The following is a 20,201-nucleotide window of genomic DNA, read 5'->3' on the forward strand; positions in this document are numbered from 1 at the left end:
GTTGAGGGTACACATCAGGAATTTGATGATGATCATGATTATTATTTCCTATATCATTTATTTATAAATTAAAAGCAATGATCCCAGCACTGAACCTTGTGGCACACCACTGGTCACCTGTTTTCACCTCGCTTCTGTCCCTCTATATACCACTTTTTGATATACTGTCACTCTCTTCTCCACTGAACTAGTGTCATATCCATCCCCCATTTGTTCTAATTTGCATAACAGTGTTTCATGTGGTATTCTGTCAAATGGCTTTGCGAAATTCAGCAAAATCATGGTGTAGCCATTTCCTTTATCCAACGCAGTTGTTACTCTGTTATAAAAAGTTAGTAAATTACTAAGGCATGACCGACTTTTCATAAAGCCATGTTAAACCTCATGCAGCATCATATTTTTATCTACCCATTCTTGAATTCTCTTGTTTACCAATTTTTCTAATATTTTTACTACCATGCCTGGGATACTGACTGGTTTATAATTTGCTACGGTAGTTGTAGAACCTCCCTTATGCAAAGGAATAATTTTGTCCTCTTTCCACTCCCTTGGAACTCTACCAGAGTTGAGACTTAAATTAAACCACTTTTTTTAAGCACATTCTTAGTCAAAAGCATTGCCAGTTCTCTTGCACATTATCACAAAAGCCTAGCTGATATCCCATTTAATCCCACAGCTGTATTTACATTGAGATTCTGCAATATCATAAAAACTTCCAATTCATCTGCCTCTGTTCCCACATTAGTGTCTGTCACGTAAGTTAAAGCAGTAACCTCACTAGGAAGATATATGCTTGCAAAGTGGTCACTCGGTAACTCAACTGTTTTATCTGCTTTCATCCTCGTCGTGACCATTATCACTTGTTAAGGTTAATCTTCCATAATCATTCTTCCTCTTACTTGGCACATAATGAAAGAACTCATGGGATTTCATTTGGCCTCAACTGCTAAGTTCTTCTCATAATCTGATTTTGCATTCCTTGCCATGCTGGTCACCTTTCTTGGCTGAGCCTTGTACAGTTCGTGAGTTTGCTGGTCACCTTGCTCTTTATATACCTTCCACAGCAATTTCTTCTTCTGCAGCTCATGCTTAATGATATTACTCATCATCTAACTCCTACCTGATTAACCCTTCCTATCCCTAGGTATACAATTTATACTGCTTCATATAGATGACCCTTAACTATATCCCATGTACTAAAAACATCGTTACCCTGCAGTGTTTTATGCCATGGTACAGATTTAAGCTTCTTCCTAAGCATGTCATAATCATCGGGCTTGTAGTTCCCTAAATACCCCTTCTTGATAGAATATTCCTCATGTTTCACAATTTCACAAGTCAAGACCGCATGGTCACTTTCACCAATTTGAGGCAATGTTATGTCTCCAATTGGAGCTATCCATAACCAGCTTGGTTATAGATAGCTCTTCAGATCCTATGACCAGCTCCAATACTCTCCGACCACTAGTCCCCCTCCATCACATTCTGCCTTAAGTAATTATCTCTCAGCAGGTGTATAAATTCTATTTCTTTTCTGTCATGTGATCTTTCTTCCTTCCAGTCTATATCTCCATAGTTGAAGTCCACCATAATAATAACTCAACCTGTACTCAATTGACTAATTTGGAATGCATTTCTTCCAGATCATCTGTGGAATTCCCTGGCCTATAGCAACAACTAACTGTATATTTTGTCTTACTGGTCTTAATCTCATACCAGATTGCTTCAAATGAACAGCCACCCTCCCATCTGTCTTCTATTCTTTTTGGTTGCAATTAATCTGCTATCGTCAACAGTTCTCCTCCCCCCATCCTATCTTCTCTATCTTTCCTGAAAATACCGAGCCCTTCATATTCAATCCCTGTAACTACATCATCTGCTGTTAGCCAAGTCTCACTAATGATTATAACTTTTAGTGAAGTTGCACTGATCAATGCCAAAAACTCCTTCCTCTTGTTCTTGATACTTCTGACATTAGTATATATTATTATTATTATTATTATTATTATTATTACGGGTATCTCCATGGAGTCAGTAGACTCATCGCGGGAGACCCAAACTAGCAAAACAATATCTGTCATATCTCTTCTTGAATTCATTTACAGACGAAGAGCTCACAACTAAGTCAGGCAATGAATTCCACTCATTCACCACCCTCCAGGCAAAAAACCTTGTTCTGACACCTTTGTTAACCACACTCTTCTTTAATTTCCAGAGATGACCTCTTGTTCTTCCATCACTATCACATAGCTGAAACATTTCCCCTGCATCAATCCTATAAAAACCTTTTAGTAATTTGAATGTTTCTATCATGTCCCCTCTTCTTCGCCTATCAACCAATCTCTGCAATCCACAAGCTCTCAATCTATCAATGTAGGGAGCATTTTTTATATCACTCACCAACTTGGTCACTCTTCTCTGAACCCTCTCCACAGCCTCCTCATCTCCAAGGAATCCAGGTGACCAGACCTGAGCACAGTAATCCAAATGTGGAAGTATCAATGCTTTATAAAGGGGAATACTAACCTCTTTATCTCTGGATGTCAGTGTGTTCCTCAACAACCAAGTAATCCTATGTGCAATCTTGGACACCTTAGCAATGTGTCCTCTGAACTTCATCTCCCTATCTACCAATACCCCTAAGTCCCTAGCCTCATCAATCTCTTGGAGTACCTTTCCATCTATGTAGTACACAGCTGGTAATCTTTTAATCCCAAAATGCAAGACTTTACACTTTTCCATATTGAACTGACATCCATTTTCTTTTGCCCATTTTACCAGCTTATTTAAATCCTCCTGCAAACTTTCAACATCAGCTTGATTTTTTATTGCACTACACAACTTTGCATCATCAGCAAACAACTGAATATCTCCCTTTAAGCCGTTTCCTATATCATTTATATACAAATTAAACAACATTGGCCCAAGCACAGAGCCCTGAGGTACACCACTGGTCACCTGCCTCATTCTGGACTCGGCTCCTCCATACACCACCTCATGGTATCTCTCCCTGAGCCATTCTCCTATCCATATCACCAATTTAATATCCATTCCCATCTGCTCCAATTTGCGTAACAGTGTTCTATGGAGTATCCTGTCAAAAGCCTTAGCAAAATCCAGAAGTACCACTGTGTAGCCAGTTCCTTTGTCCAACTCGGATGTTATTCTATTATGAATAATTAATAGATTGCTAAGGCAGGATCTACCTTTAACAAAACCATGTTGGCCTCTATAGAGTATCATATCCTGATCCACCCATTCTTGAATTTTGTCTTTAACCAACTTTTCCAATACTTTTACCACTACTCCTGAGATGGTGATTGGTCTGTAATTCAATACCGCAGTTTTAGAGCCACCCTTATGCAAAGGAACCACTTTGCCTAACTTCCACTCCCTAGGGACCATACCAGAGTTCAAACTTAAATTAAATATCCAGGTAAGAGGGGTTGACAATTCATTTGCACATTCACGCAACACCCGAGCTGATATTCCATCTAAGCCTACTGCAGTGTTTGCATTTAAGTTTTGCAATATATTTAATACCTCTGATTCTTTAGCTTCAATTCTCACATTAGGTATTGCTATAGGTATAGAGATATCCTCACTTGGGTGATAGACTTTTGAGAAGTGATCACTCAGTAACTCGACTATTACATCTGATTTTGTCACCTCAATACCATCAGCACCCACTAAGGTTATCCTTCCAAAGTCATTCTTCCTCTTACTTGCCACATAGCGGAAGAACTCTTTGGGATTACCCTTGATCTCTTTGGCTAAAGTCTTCTCATAATCTGATTTAGCTTTTCTTACTATTTGCTGGTAACCTTCCTAGCTTGAGCCTTGTACTGCTCATGGGTGTCCTGATCGCCCTTCTCCTTGTAAATTCTCCATAACATTTTCTTTTTTTGCAGTTCAAGCTTGATACTACTGCTCATCCATCTAATGCCTGCCTTGTTTGACCTCCTGATCATAGGAACACAATCTGATATTGCTTTCCTCAGATACCCGCTGATTTTATCCCAAGCACTGCTAACATCTTTCCCTTGCAATATGTTTTGCCATGGGATGGCTGCAAGCTCACTCCGAAGCTTGTTATAATTGCCTAACCTGTAGTTCCGTACATACCCCTTCTTAATAGAAAAGTCCACAGATTTTGCAACCTCCCAAGTCAATACCACATGATCGCTTTCACCAACTGGAGGTAACGAGGACACCTTACTTATGCATATAACCTCTGAACCAATAACCAGGTCCAACACTCTCACACCACGTGTCCCTTCAGTTACGTGCTGTTTCAAGTAATTATCTCGTAGAAGATGTATGAACTCCATTTCCTTTTTGCTACGTGATATTTCCTCCTTCCAATTGATATCACCATAATTAAAATCCCCCATAATAATCACTAAGCCTTCACTCATTGCACTAAGTTGCTGATGCATAAATTCAATATCTTCCCCCGTACTCCCTGGCCTATAGCAGCATCCAACTGTATATTTGGTTGCATTGGTCACTATTTCGCACCAGACTGCCTCAAATGAACTCTCATTCACGTGTCTATCATCATGATATACTACTTTCTTTGGCTGCAACACATCAGCTATCATCAACAGTACTCCTCCTCCTGTTCTATCTTCTCTATCCTCCCTGAAAATACTGTACCCATCACATTCAATTCCAGTGACCACATCTTCTGCTGACAGCCAAGTTTCACTAATGCCTACAACTTTTGGTGAGATTTCACTGACTAATGCCAAAAATTCTTCTCTCTTATTTCGAATGCTTCTAGCATTGGTATACAAAAATTGCAGATTCCCTCTAGATCTTGTACCGGCTTTAGAACTGATATATAAGTCACTAACTACCGTAGTCCTATGCCGATTTTTATCCCCTCTCTTCTGCAATTTATTCTGCCTATAAGGATCAATAAATACACAATCAGTGCTAAAGTTTCTCTCTCTTACACTCAACCTTTTCAATATTAGTTTCCCTGCCCAATAACTTCAACCTGTTCAGAAAACAATAACTCCTTCAATCGCTTATGTCCTTCCATGTTAAGATGCAGTCCATCTCTAGCATACAACTGCCTTTTTCCTTCAAACACACTCCAAACATCAACAAACTCCAGACCTCTTTTTCTGCACATTCTTGCAATCATATCATTCATTATCATTGCTCGTCTACTTAACTCGTAATTGTCAAAACGAGACAGCACGCACACTATTCTCCCATTGACACTTTTCCTCTTCACAATATCTAATAATGTTCTTAAATCTTTTCCTACCCGATTTATACTACCTCTCAGGTCATTCGTACCCACCATAACTATCATCTTGTCTGTTTCATGCCCTCTCTTTATCGCTAAAGCCACTCTTTCTATTGTCCCATCAGCCCAGCACTCCTCATGCATACCACTCTCCATACCCTTAATCATAGAATCACCATATATTTTACCACTCTTAACTTCATTCAAGTCCACACTCATGGACTCATTCTCTACACTATTCAGCATGACTCTCCCAGCTTCATTACTCAACTCTCTATTACTTACCCCCCCACTCTCACTACATCTCATTTCTTCTAGGCCACTTGTGGTTTTATTATGTTGACTCCCAATCACTCCCATACTATTTATTACTGAATCATTCACCAAAAACTCACCCATATGTAATCCTGTTCTAGTTACTTCAGCTAAAGTAATCTCTATAGTCCTAATTTCTCTGTTTAACACATTAAACTCAGCTTTAACTTCCAGAATCTCCTTACCGATCACTTCCACTTCCTCATGAAGAAGATGAAGGTCATTTTTCATTTTCATAAACTCCCGCCGAAGTTCTTCCGCTACAGTCCCGATGTCAGCTTCCATTCCTAAACGCTCCAGCCTATCCCGACACTTCTCACATACGTCGACATTTTCTTTCTTCTCATTTTGTCAGACCGACCACAGATCCTTCACATTTTTCGGTGCATACATGTAGCAGTTTCCGCAACGCATCCATTGCGAAAAATCTAACGCTGAGCCAGCCTTTCGTGTAGTAGTAGAAGTCCTGCGTGCCGCTGACGTACGTTTCTTGTTGGATGCCATCTTTACACGATGTTATAGTGAAACAAACGGCAGTGAAAACACAATATATACAACACAGTTCTAAACAATAATACCACTGAAGGACACTTGTTTCTAACCGATGCACAATTGCAGCATAATTTGTGACAAAAAGCCACACTATATTTAACTTTAAAAACACGTTTTCTAGACTAGCTAAACTCGACCGCCACATTTACCAAGGACACTAGCGCCACCCCTATATAGAAACGGCAACATCTCCCTTCATTTCCCCATCCACCTTTACTTTCTGAATTGACTACCCTATTTGAGATTTTTGCTTGAGAGATTAGATTTTATACTTGGTCATTCTCATACTCACTCGCTTCATGGTGCATTAACACAAACTCACTTGCTTCCACCCTAATGGCTTAAGTTTTCCTGAATTTGCACATCAGCATGCTCAGGGAACAAAGCTCTCTCCAGATGTCTAACACCAAAACCATTCAAATGTAGTCCATCCACATTGTACAAATTCTTCTTTCCGTCAAACAGAGACCACAGATTCACAAATTGTACATCATTTCTTTTGCACAATCTACATACAGACTCAGTGGCATCAATGCCCTTCTTCTCAGTTCACCTCTATCATAGCGTGATAGAAGACTTACAATCATCACTTTCTCACTCTTCAGTGTTGCCTCTTCTAGCAACTCCTTCACATCCTTCCTCATAGAATACTTGTCACCTCTCAAATCATTGGTACCAACCAAGACAATCATTTCATTCAACTTGCCTTTTTGCATCTGGATGCCAAGTATATGGTGGAGTGGAATCAAGACAAATTAGTGTGATGACTAGGTGAGTGCCTCAGGGCTCTGCACTATGGTCACTCACTTTAATCGTATATTCATGACAAAAGAATTGGTGAATATCCATTTGTTTGCTGATGATGAAAACTGAAGAGGGCAATAGTTGATAAAGGTAATGTAGATATCTTGCAGGATGATTTAAATAAATTGTCAGTTTGGGCAAAGGCAAGTTGTTGTTAATTTAATGTTGCAAAATGTAAGGTAATGCATTATGAGATGAAAAGATGATGGTACTGGATTGTAGGTAATTGATGAGGCTAGGGATTTGGGGGCAGGGGTGTGATGACAAATAGAGATTTGAAGTTCAGAGGAGATATTTTAAAATTAGGAAAAACAGCTCCAAGGATCACTTTGGATGTTCTTTAACATCCAAGTAGGGGGTGCTTAAGGGTCAAAGCTGCATAACTGAGAGGAGACCTTCACACAGCCTTTAAAGGAATGCGGAGAACCGACCAGGGCTTCTGACCTAATGTCCAATCCTCATCTTCTCATGGTGCACCCTGTTGGGTATCTACCTGGATACTGAACGAACAAGGATGGGCTGGAAATTTGGGATTTAGCGAACAAATTGTATTCTTATTGGCTTAAATCAATATAGAAAAACGATGGTACAACATGACAAAATTTCATGCCGCCTGGAGCATTGCCCAGTTAAACAAGGCCCCTGTTGTTTTCGCCAGGGAACCAGGGCGAACAGCGAAACGTCGGCTACTGGAAAAAATCTGAAAGCACACCCCAACTCAACATCACCAGAGTTAAAGATCGTTACTTTCAGGCTTCTTATGTTGATAGTTGGCAAAGAAATGGAGCTAGCTGAGCAATTAGATAAGTACCAGATCGACATAATAGGGGTGACTGAAACAAAAAAGACAAAAACTGGTGAGATCTTTCTGAGCAATAAATACAAAATGTTATATTCAGGAAATGACAATCAAAGAAAAGAAGGAGTAGCCATAGTATTCAACACAAAATATGAGGCTAATCTTCTTGAATGGCAGGCAGTCTCAGTAGAGTGATGTGGGCAAATATCAGAATGGGGAATTGGACAATGAGACTTATTTGTGTCTATGGTCCCACAGAAGGCTCTACTAAGGTAGAAGTGGAGGAATTTTTTGAGGCTTTAGAAAAAGCAACTGACACAAAAAAAAAATGAAAAGTTGGTCCTTGTTGGGGATCTAAATAGCAGAGTAGGAAATGACTGTCAGACATACAAAAATATTTTGGGAAAATTTGGAGAAAAGAGCAAAGCTAATAATAATAATGGCAAATACCTGTTGGATTTCTGCTCAGGACATGGACTGGTTATTACTAACACCATGTTCCAACATAAAAATGTGCAAAAATTCACATCGAGAGAAGAAGCAAGAAATAAGAAAAGTCTCATTGACTATGTTATTGTTGATAGTGATGTATTCTCCCTGGTGCAGGACACCAGAGTGTACAGAGGATTTGAAATTGGAAGCGATCCCTATTTAGTCTTGAGCAGGATAAAATTGAATTTCATATTGAAGAGAATAACATGTAAGAAAGTTTTAAAGTGAACAAAAGTTGAGCAGCTCTCAGATGTGAACTGTAGACTAAAATACACAAAGATTATTGAAGAAAAAATGAAAGAGTTTGAGACCAGGAACCAAACCTTGGAGATTCAGTGGCAAGCCTTGAAGAAAACCCTGATTGATTCAGCAGAGAGGCATGTGGTGAGGTTGTCTGCAAGGATAGAAAAATCAGAACTCCATGGTGGACACAGGAAGTTAAAGAGGCAGTGAAGGAAAAGAAGAAAGCATATCAAAAGTTCCTGGCAAATAAGTCAGCTTTTGCTCTTAGAGAATACAGAGACAAATGTAAGAAAACAAAACACTGTGTAAAAACTTTGGCAAGAACATAGAAAATAAATATCAATGGTAAGATATTCAGGAGGTTGCTGAAGTAGCTCAGAAATAGAGGAAAGAGTGCTGTAAAAGGAGTTAGAGATGATAAAGGTGACATGAAAACAGGAGAAAAGATATCCTTGAAGTATGGAGTAATTATTTTGAAAAACTGCTAAAAGAAACAAGCAGTGATAATAGCCCAGTGGTAAAAAACATTGACCATGCATGCAGTAAGGAATACATATCCTTACTTGAAGTAGAAAAAGCCATCAAAGGCTTGAAATGTGGAAAGGCCGCAGGAGTAGATGATATTCGACCAGAAATGCTGAAGTATGGTGGTATAAAAGTCTTACAGTTGCTGCACTGCAGAATTCAGAAGGCCTGGACAGAGGGACGAATTCCCGATGATTGGAGTAGAGCTCTAATAGTACCCACATATAAAAAGGGAAATAAAACTGAATGTGAGAATTACAGAGTTATTTCCCTACTGAGTGTTAGGGGCAACATCTATGTAAGTATACTTGAGAAACGATTGAGAAGAATTGTGGAAGAAAAGCTGGGTGAAGAACAAGCTGGATTCAGGCCAAATAGAGGCTGTCAGGATCAGATCGTCACTTTACGGCAAATAGGTGAGAAATCATGGGAATATAACAAAGATCTGAATTTAAGTTTTGTCGATCTGGAAAAGGCATATGACAAGGTGCCAAGAGAGAAGCTATTCAATACGCTATAGTTATATGGTGTCAATGGGGCATTATATCAAGCAATACTTAGTGTTTATTTGAGTTGTAAGTCAGCAGTTAGAATTGAAGGAAGTACAGGTAAATGGTTTCATGTTAACTCTGGTGTGAGACAAGGATGTACATTATCACCTCTGTTATTCATTAGCTATATGGATCACATTATGAAGGAAAGTGGTATTAAACATGATATCAGAATTGCAGATGTTAATGTCAGCTCTTTGCTTTATGTGGATGATGTACTTCTAAATAAATCCGCTACAAGTTTGCAAGATTCCCTGACTAAATTGAATAACTGTTGCAATAGGTATGGTATGAAGGTTAGCAATAAAAAGACAAAGACAATGAAACTGGGCAGAATCGTTGAAAATGTCAACTGTGTTATGAATGGAGAACCTGTGGAACAAGTAAAACATTTCAGCTACTTAGGCATGATTTTTACTGAAGATGGTAAATTAAATATGGAAATAGATAACAGAATCAACAAAGCTGGTATGGTAGGCAGTCAATTGAATAAATTCATATGGAATAAGATAGAAATTAGTCTGAACACTAAATTAGCTGTATACACGACAGTGTTCAAACCAGTTTTAACTTATGGATCTGAGAGCTGGGTCAGAAGTAAAACACTTGACCAAAGACTAGAGACTGCAGATATGAGAGTCCTGAGAAAGATTAGAGGTGTGAACAGATGGCATCAATGGCAATATCTTATTAAAAACGAGGATATTAGGAAAGATCTTGATGTTGTCAGAGCTAATCTCAGGTGGTATGGTCACTTAAACAGAATGGGCGAGGAAAGATTAGCAAAACAAGTGTTCTCTGCCAGGTTGGCATCAAAACGACCCAGAGGAAGACCAAGATATAGGTGGATTGATATGGTACAAAGTTCTTTAGACGATAGAAATATAAGATCTGATAATGTTGGAGTCTTGACAAGTAACAGACTGATTTGGAGGAAAATTGTAGATAGGAAGTTATTAATGATGTAAATTTTTCATGTAGTACTATCATATCCTGTACACCCCTTAAGGGTACATGGCAGTAATATGATGATGATGAACATCCAAGTAATCCTTTGTTGAAGAACATTATTTTCTCTCTTTATAATGTTTTGATTCAACCATATCTTGACTACTATGCAAAATTTGGTCATCTGGGTTTATTGGAGATCAGGAAGTGGTGGAGATGATCCATTGATGAGCGACAACACTGGCAACAGGTATGTGGAATGCTCTCTATGAAGGTATGCACACTTTGAAACTTGCTGATAGGTGAAAAAAGAGGGACCTGACAGAAATGTATAAGCTATTAAAGGAGTTATATAAGGATTGACCCTGAATACTTATTTTTGCAATATATGGCATGAAAAGTAAGGACAAAGGATCGCCCTGGAAATTGTATAAGAATTTGGTTATCAAGGGTTTTAGGAATAGACTTTTTGCTTTTATGGTGGTGAATTGATGGAATGGGTTGCTTGATGTGGTTATGAGTGCTTTATTGGTGTATGAATGCAAGGAGAGATATGATAGGAACTGTGTAAATAATGGTTAGCATGGGTCTCCTGTGTTGTCTTTTGACTCCATAGAGATACCTGCATAATAATAATGATAATCATCATCATCATCATCATCAAATTCCTGCCATGTACCCTCAAGGGGTGTACAGGATATGACAGTACTACATGAAAAAATTACATCATTACTAACTTCCTATCTACAATTTTCCTCCAAATCAGTCTGTTACTTGTCAAGACTCCAACATTATCAGATCTTATATTTCTATCGTCTAAGGCACTTTGTACCGTATCAATCCACCTATATCTTGGTCTTCCTCTGGGTCGTTTTCCTGCCAACCTGGCAGAGAACACTTGTTTTGCTAATCTTTCCTCTCCCATTCTATTTAAGTGACCATACCATCTGAGATTAGCTCTGCTAACGCATTCCTGGATGCTGACAATGTCAAGTTCTTTCCTAATATCCTCATTTTTAATATGATATTGCCATTGATGCCATCTGTTCACGCCTCTAATCTTTCTCAGGACTCTCATATCTGCGGTCTCTAGTCTTTGGTCAAGTGTTTTACTTCTGACACAGCTCTCAGATCCATAAGTTAAAATTGGTTTGAACACAGTCTTGTATACAGCTAATTTAGTGTTCCGACTAATTTCTTTCTTATTCCATATGAATTTATTCAATTGACTTCCCACGATACCAGCTTTGCTGATTCTGTTGTCTATTTCTATATTTAGTTTACCATCTTCAGTAAAAATTGTGCCTAAGTAGCTGAAATGTTTTACTTGTTCCACAGGTTTTCCATTCACAACACAGTTGACATTTTCAATGATTCTGCCTATTTTCATTGTCTTTGTCTTTTTATTGCTGACCTTCATACCATATCTATTACAACAGCTATTCAATTTAGTCAGAGAATCTTGCAGACTTGTAGCGGATTTATTTAGAAGTATAACATCATCCGCATAAAGCAAAGAGCTGACATTAACATCTCCAATTTTGATATCAGGTTTAATACCACATTCCTTCATAATGTGATCCATATAGATAATGAATAACAGAGGGGATAACGTACATCCTTGTCTCACACCAGATTTAACATTAAACCATCTTCCTGTACTTCCTTCAATTCTAACTGCAGACTCACAACTCAAATAAAGACTAAGTATTGCTTGATATAATGTCCCATTGACACCATATAACTGCAGCGTATTGAATAGCTTCTCTCTTGGCACCTTGTCATATGCCTTTTCCAAATCGACAAAACTTAAATACAGATCTTTGTTATATTCCCATGCTTTCTCGACTATTTGTCGTAAAGTGAAGATCTGATCCTGACAGCCTCTATTTGGCCTGAATCCAGCTTGTTCTTCACCAAGCTTTTCTTCCACAATTCTTCTCAACCGTTTCTCAAGTATACTTGCATAGATCTTGCCAGGAACACTCAGTAGGGAAATACCTCTGTAATTCTCACATTCAGTTTTATTTCCCTTTTTATATATGGGTACTATGAGAGCTCTACTCCAATCATCGGGAATTCGTCCCTCTGTCCAGGCTTTCTGAACTATGCAGTGCAGCCACTGTAAGACTCTTATACCACCATACTTCAGCATTTCTGGTCGAATATCATCTACTCCTGCTGCCTTTCCACATTTCAAGCCTTTGATGGCTTTTTCTATTTCAAGTATGGATATGTATTCCTGACTGCATGCCTGGTCAGTGTTTTTTATCACTATGCTGTCATCACTGCTTGTTTCATTTAGCAGTTTTTCAAAGTAATTACTCCATACTTCAAGGATATCTTTTTCTCCTGTTTTCATTTCACCTTTATCATCTCTAATTCCTTTTACAGCACTCTTTCCTCCATTCCTAAGCTTCTTCAACAACCTCCAGAATATTTTGCCACCTTCTTGATATTTATTTTCTATATTCTTGCCAAAGTCCTCCCATGACTTTTGTTTAGCTAGTTTTACACACTGTTTAGCTTTCTTACATTTGTCTCTGTATTCTGTAAGAGTAAAAGCTGACTTATTTGCCAGGAACTTTTGATATGCTTTCTTCTTTTCCTTCACTGCCTCTTTAACTTCCTGTGTCCACCAGGGAGTTCTGATTTTTTTATCTTTGCACACAACCTCACCACATGCCTCTCTGACAGAATCAATCAATGTTTCCTTTGGAGTTTGCCACTGAATCTCCAAGGTTTGATTCCTGTTCTCAAACTCTTTCATTTTCTTTTCAATAATATTTCTGTATTTTAGTCTACAGTTTACATCTGAGAGCTGCTCAACTTTTATTCGCTTTAAAACTTTCTTACATGTTATTCTTTTCAATAAGAAATTCAATTTTATCCTGTTCAAGACTAAATAGTGATCACTTCCAATTTCAAATCCTCTGTACACTCTGGTGTCCTGCACCAGGGAGAAAACATCACTATCAACAATAACATAGTCAATGAGACTTTTCTTATTCCTAGCCTCTTCTCTCCATGTGAATTTGTGCACATTTTTATGTTGGAACATGGTGTTAGTAATAACCAGTCCATGTCCTGAGCAGAAATCCAACAGATATTTGCCATTATTATTAGCTTTGCTCTTTTCTCCAAATTTTCCCAAAATATTTTTGTATGTCTCACAATCATTTCCTACTCTACTATTTAGGTCCCCAACAAGGACCAACTTTTCCTTTTCCATTGTGTCAGTTGCTTTTTCTAAAGCCTCAAAAAATTCCTCCACTTCTACCTTAGTAGAACCTTCTGTGGGACCATAGGCACAACTAAGTCTCATTGTCCAGTTCCCCATTCTCATATTTGCCCACATTACTCTACTTGAGACTGACTGCCATTCAAGAAGATTAGCCTCGTATTTTGTGTTGAATACTATGGCTACTCCTTCTTTTCCTTGATTGTTATTGCCTGAATATAACATTTTGTATTTATTGCTCAGAAAGATCTCACCAGTTTTGGTCTTTTTTGTTTCAGTCACCCCTATTATGTCGATCTGGTACTTATCTAATTCCTCAGCTAGCTCCATTTCTTTGCCATTCAGGCTTCTTACGTTGATAGTACCGATCTTTAACTCTGGTGATGTTGAGTTGGGGTTTGTTTTCAGATTTGTTCCAGTAGCTGACTTTTCGCTGTTCGCCCTGGTTCCCTGGCAAAAACAACGGGGGGCCTTGTTTAACCGGGCGACGCCCCAGCCGGCATGAAATTTTGTCATAATGATAATCGTTATAATAATAATAATAATAAAAAACTTCTGTGATTACAATAAAATTCTTCCATTATTATTACTTACTTATCCTCTTTATGCCTCATGGCCCATAAGGCTGAGATCCATTTTTTCCAAATACCCCTCTCTCTCTCTCTCTCTCTTGAGCCACCAATTCAGCTTCTCTGCAGCTAATCCAGCCTGTCATTCTCTGCCAAGTTAATTTAAGCTTTTCACTCTTCCTTTTTCCTTCTGTTAAAGCTACTCTTGGAATCTATTGCTGTCCATTTTCAGTATGTGTCCAATCCATTTCCATCTGCATTTTTTGATTTCATGAGTGAAATAAATATATAACAGTGAAATATATAACTCATCATTTGTTATACGTCAGCTTCTCTGCAGCTAATCCAGCCTGTCATTCTCTGCCAAGTTAATTTAAGCTTTTCACTCTTCCTTTTTCCTTCTGTTAAAGCTACTCTTGGAATCTATTGCTGTCCATTTTCAGTATGTGTCCAATCCATTTCCATCTGCATTTTTTGATTTCATGAGTGAAATAAATATATAACAGTGAAATATATAACTCATCATTTGTTATACGTTGAGACCAAATATTTTTAATATTTTAAGCAGACAGCTTCCTATTTTTTTGGACAGTTTCCATGTCTCTGATCCATATAATAATACAAAGTGTTCACTTAGTAATTCTACTATTTCGACTGATTCTGTTACCTTCCTACCATCGGCATTCATTAAAATCATTCTGCCATAGACATCCTTTCTTTTATTTGCAGCATATCAAAAGAACTGTTTGGGATTATCTTTAGTCTGCATTGCTAATTTTCTTTCATACTCTGCTTTTGCCTTTCTTACCACACCAGTTACTCTTCTGGCCTGTGCCTTGTACTGTTCATATGGCTGCTGGTCATCTATCTCCTTAAATTCCCTTAAAGAAAACTTGACAAAGGTATTTGACAGAATTCCACATGAAAAATTATTACACTAGGTGGAGCAAATGGGAACAGATATGAACAGGACCTGAACATTGTAAAATTATGTATGTAAAATTCATAATTTGTTGGTGTTGGTAGAATGAATTATGAATTTATTGGTGTTGGTAGAATGGCCTCAAAGACAGGGGAATGTTATATTTGTATAGAAATGTAAGGAGAATGGAAATGGAAAGATACAATTTTCCAGAAGGAGACAGGAAGGTAAAAAGAGGAAGGAATTACTATTAATGACTGCAGAGGAATTATGTACATAAAGTGTGGAAATTGACAGTACATGTACAGATTTTAAATCTGTGTGGTGCAAAGTTGAAATTAACAGACTGGTATATCTCATAGGATACTGTTATGTCAGATACTGCTATGCCCTTGACTGGTTATTTAATGAAAGTCTTGTAGTGGTTAAGGTTCCTAAGGGGTAGGGAAAAGGCAAATTAGTACCACTTCACAAGCATGGTTCTAGGAGAGACGTTTCCAATTACAGACCAGTCTGTATAACTGCAGTTGAAGACAAGGTGATGAGGAGTTTGGTTAGTAATAGAATACAAGATTGGGTTGGTGGACATAGCATTCTTTATGATGGTTAACATGGATTTATAAAGGGTAAGTCTTGTTTTAATAATTTACTTGCATTTTATGACAAGGTGATGAGCATGTTTGATAAGGAGAATCATACACAGTGATATTCTTGAACTTTGCAAAAGCATTTGATAGATTACGACATGATAAGTTGGTGTATAAGCTGTAGAGGATGAGAATGAATAGTCTAAGGATCAGACGATTTGGAGACGGGCTTTCTGAACAATACCAGCAAAGATGGTAACAAGTGGTGTGTCCTTGGTATGATAGACTTGGGAGGCCCTTCCTGTGTTTCCTAGGAAGGTCCTCCCACGATGAGTCTCTTGACTCCATGGAGGCCTGAATAATAATAATGAAATATGATATTTTATGAAGCATAATCAGTGCGACACCAAGCGTCCGCTTGGTGTCGCACTGATTAGATCGTCGGCTTGTCGAGAGCTCCAGAAAATATTAGTAGTATTTTGTGTTAACATTGGCAATTTTACTAGAATTTTAAGTGGTATTGTTTGCTTTTTGTTTCTTGGTGTGTCTGTGTAATTTTTGTGTGTTTTCTGTTATTTTAATTATTATTTTTAAGATAAGATAGCGTACATATGGCACCGATAAAGAAAAAAATGGCGGCCAGGTCGGCATGTTTGAAAGTTTATTTTCCACTTGGTTAGAGTATAATAAATTTAGTTTAATCCTTTATCCAAGTGTGAGCAAACAAAGTTTGCGCCTGAAAGTATCTTCAGGACTGGGTTAAGGTGGTCTTTCTCTAAATCCAGAGTAATTTATTAAAAAAGGGTGGCACACCAATTGGCAATTCCTATAGGTGGAGATGACCTGCAAATGCTTCTGCCTGATATCTCGACTTGGGCCTGGCTCCCACTGAAGAGACCTCAATAAAGGTCGAAACCGGTCTGGGTAGTGGCCCTTCCCTTAATGCATAACAATACACATATCCGCAAGGAGATGTGTTTTGCATTATAGGAGATACTAGGATAGGAGTGTTGGTAGCTTGCTCCACCTTTGCAACGAGTTGCCCTGGTGTGTACCACCTTAACCCAGTCCTGAAGATACTTTCAGGCGCAAACTTTGTTTGCTCACACTTGGATAAAGGATTAAACTAAATTTATTATAGGTCGGCATGTTTGTTTAAGAGTTTTGATGTAAACGAATTTATGCGATGTGCTGTCTGTGAGATGTATGCTTTGCAAAGAGCAGTGGGAGTCTGGTTAGAGGGTGATAGTGGAGTTAATATGTGCAGAAAGTGTAAGGAGAATGAGGATCTCAAGCGTGTTTCGGGTGGCGAGAGTGATATCGTTAACGACAGTCATAATGTAGAAAATGGTGGTGTGATAGAGAATTGTGTGGTAGTGCCAGATAGGTGTGAGAGCATCGTTGAAAGTGTAAATGAAGGTAGAAATACAGAATGAATGGATGATTTGATTGATAATGAAAATGGTGTGATAAATGCGAGTAGTGAAATTGCGCATTTGAATAGAGCAATACACAGCAAAAAGGCAACTGGAGCGTATGGAAAAATGTGTGCTGAACGTACCGAATAATAACTGGCGAAAGTCTGTGAAGACAAATAACAGAATGTTCGTAAATGTCAATAAAATGAAGGAGTGAGTGCTGTATGGGGATTCGCTATTAAGAGGTGTAATAATTGAGAGTTTAACGAAGTCGTACCAGCCGGGTGCGAACATAAAGGACATCAGCGAATCTATTCGAGTGCAAAAACAGAGGGTGAAAGAGATGTTAATCGTGGCAGGAACTAATGATTTGAAAGAGGACAAAATGGAAATGATAGAGGATGTGAGGGAATTACTTGAGGTAGCAAAAGAGAAGAGTGAGAGAGTTAGGATGGTGAGTATTTTACCGCTGTATGACAGTGAAGTGTTTAGAAGGAGGGCCATAATTGCCAATGACTTTATGCGTGGGTTATGCAGGGAGAGTGTTGTGGAATTTGTGGATGTGTGGAATGAGTTCGATGAGTGAAAGGACTTATATAAGATGGCTGGGTTACATTTGAATGGAGTTGGTGTACGGAGGCTTGAAAAAGTGTTGATGAATGATGTGGAAGTGGATGTACAGACTCAGGGAAACTAGATTTATTAAGAGGGGGGGGGGAAGTAGATATGCAGACTTTAGGGAGGCAGTTGAGTGTATGAATGAGTATATTATGCCCGAGCGAGTACGAAGGACAACAAATCAGAATGGGATAGTTAGTATAAGACATCAAAGTAGGGATGGGACAAATGGGCTTCTGCAATTCATGTACACTAATGCCAGGAGTATTAGGAACAAGAAGGAAGAGTTTTTGGCCTTGGTTGGCACTTCCAGGTCACAGGTTGTTGGTATTAGTGAAACATGGCTGACAGAAGATGATAAAGCTAGTGGGATTGAATGCAATGGGTATAGCGTGTTCAGGAGTGACAGGGTGAATAAAAAGGTGGGGAGGAGTGTTATTGATGATAGCTGATGAGTTGCAGCCAAGGAATATAGAAGTTGAACTGCAGGATAGAGAAAAGAGCACATTTGAGGCTGTTTGGTGTGAGATAGAATCTAGCAGAACAAAATATACAATTGAGTGCTGCTATAGACCAGATGATGGAATAGATGGTGGGGATAGTATGCATAGGCAAATAGAAAAAATGAGTGGAAGGAAGGTAATTATTATGGGTGATTTCAATTATGGTAACATTGACTGGAAAGAGGAGAGGGCACATGGGAGGAAGGAATTGGATTTTATGCGGTTATTAAGGGACAACTATCTGCGGCAGCATGTAGTGGAAAATACCAGGGGGCAGAGAGTGCTTGTCATACTTACCAGGCTGGTAAGTATGACAAGCTTAGGTGTGTGCTTGGCTCAGTGCCATGGCATGTAAAACTGCAAGGGCTGGATGTTGACAGTGCATGGGAGGTGGTTAAGAAGTGTGTGCAGGAGGCAATGGTTGACTGTATACCAAGAGTCCGAATAATAAATCAAGTAGGGGTTAAATGGATGAATAACACTATTAAGCTTAAGCTGCAAAAAAAGAAACAATTGTGGAGGGAATTTAAGGAGAAAGGTGACCAGCAGGCGCAGGAACAGTATAAAGCTCAGGCCAGGATGGTAACAAGGGTGGTAAGAAAAGCAAAAGCAGATTACGAAAGAAAATTGACCATGCAGGCTAAAGAGAATCCGAAACAGTTTTTTCAATATGTTGCAAGTAAAAGGAAAAATGTTCATGGTAGAATGATCTTAAAAAATGCTGAGGGAAGAGAGGTAACCGAATCAGTCGATATAGTGGAATTACTGAGCGAGCACTTTGCAAAAGTATATCATCCAGGTGGTGACTTTGTAGGAATGGAAGAACCAATAGCTTATACTGGAATTGTGATGAATGAAGTTGAGGTAACTAGTCTATTACAGAACCTCAATGTCAATACATCTGTGGGACTGGATGGTATACCAGCTCGTGTCATACATAAAGAGGCTAAATAACTGTCAGTGCCCTTGACCATTTTGTTTAATTTGAGCCTCAGGTCTGGGTCAGTCCCAAGGGGGGTGGAAAGAGGGGAAAATAGTTCCGCTGCATAAAGGTGGTTCCAAGGCTGCTGTTGAAAATTACCGGCCAATCAGCATAACAGGAATCATTATCAAGGTCTTGGAGAAAATAGTCAAGAGGAAAATACAAGATTGATAGAAGAAAATGGGATACTGTATCGGGGACAGCATGGTTTTATGAAGGGTAGGTCATGCCTCAGTAACTTGCTCACGTATTATAACACAGTGATGGCTGAACTGGATAAAGGTAATGGGTTCAGTGATTCTACTGGACCTTGCTAAGGCCTTTGACAGGATACCACATGGAATTCTAATCAGTAAATTGCAGCATATGGGGATGGATATGGGGTTGGTGAGATGGATAGGAGGGTGGTTGACGGAGAGATATCAGAGAGTGCTTTATTCAGGAGTAGAGTCCACAAGACAGCCTGTGACTAGTGGTGTGCCACAAGGATCTGTTCTTGGACCACTGCTGTTTAATTTGTTCGTTAATGATATAGGAAAGGATCTAAGGGGAACAGTTAATTTGTTTGAAGATGATGCAAAGTTGGGTAGGGCAATAGTGAATGCAGATGACGTTAAAATTTTGCAAGACGATTTGGATAGATTGGAGGTCTGGGCTAAGGAAAATGGATGTCAATTTAATGTGGCAAAATGTAAGGTTTTACATTTTGGGGTGAAAAGATTAGCAGCAGTTTACTACATTGGTGGAACTGTACTCCAGGAAATTGATGAGGCACGAGATTTAGGAGTGTTGGTGGATAAGGAGTTGAAGTTTAGGGGGCACATTGCAAAAGTGGCCAAATCAGCTCATCAAATCACTTGGTTGCTGAA

General features: G+C 38.7%; 1 protein-coding gene across 7 annotated transcripts in view; it reads right to left on the bottom strand.

Annotated features, from left to right (window-relative positions):
- LOC150100549 (uncharacterized) overlaps positions 1-20,201 on the bottom strand; it is an 844,187-nt gene that overhangs the window by 623,959 nt on the left and 200,027 nt on the right. The window lies entirely within an intron of this gene.

This window comes from Typopeltis vanoorti, chromosome 12 (genome assembly GCF_054136105.1).
Source record: "Typopeltis vanoorti isolate ZY-2024b chromosome 12, IOZ_Tvanoo_1.0, whole genome shotgun sequence".
NCBI classification, from domain to species: domain Eukaryota; kingdom Metazoa; phylum Arthropoda; class Arachnida; order Uropygi; family Thelyphonidae; genus Typopeltis; species Typopeltis vanoorti.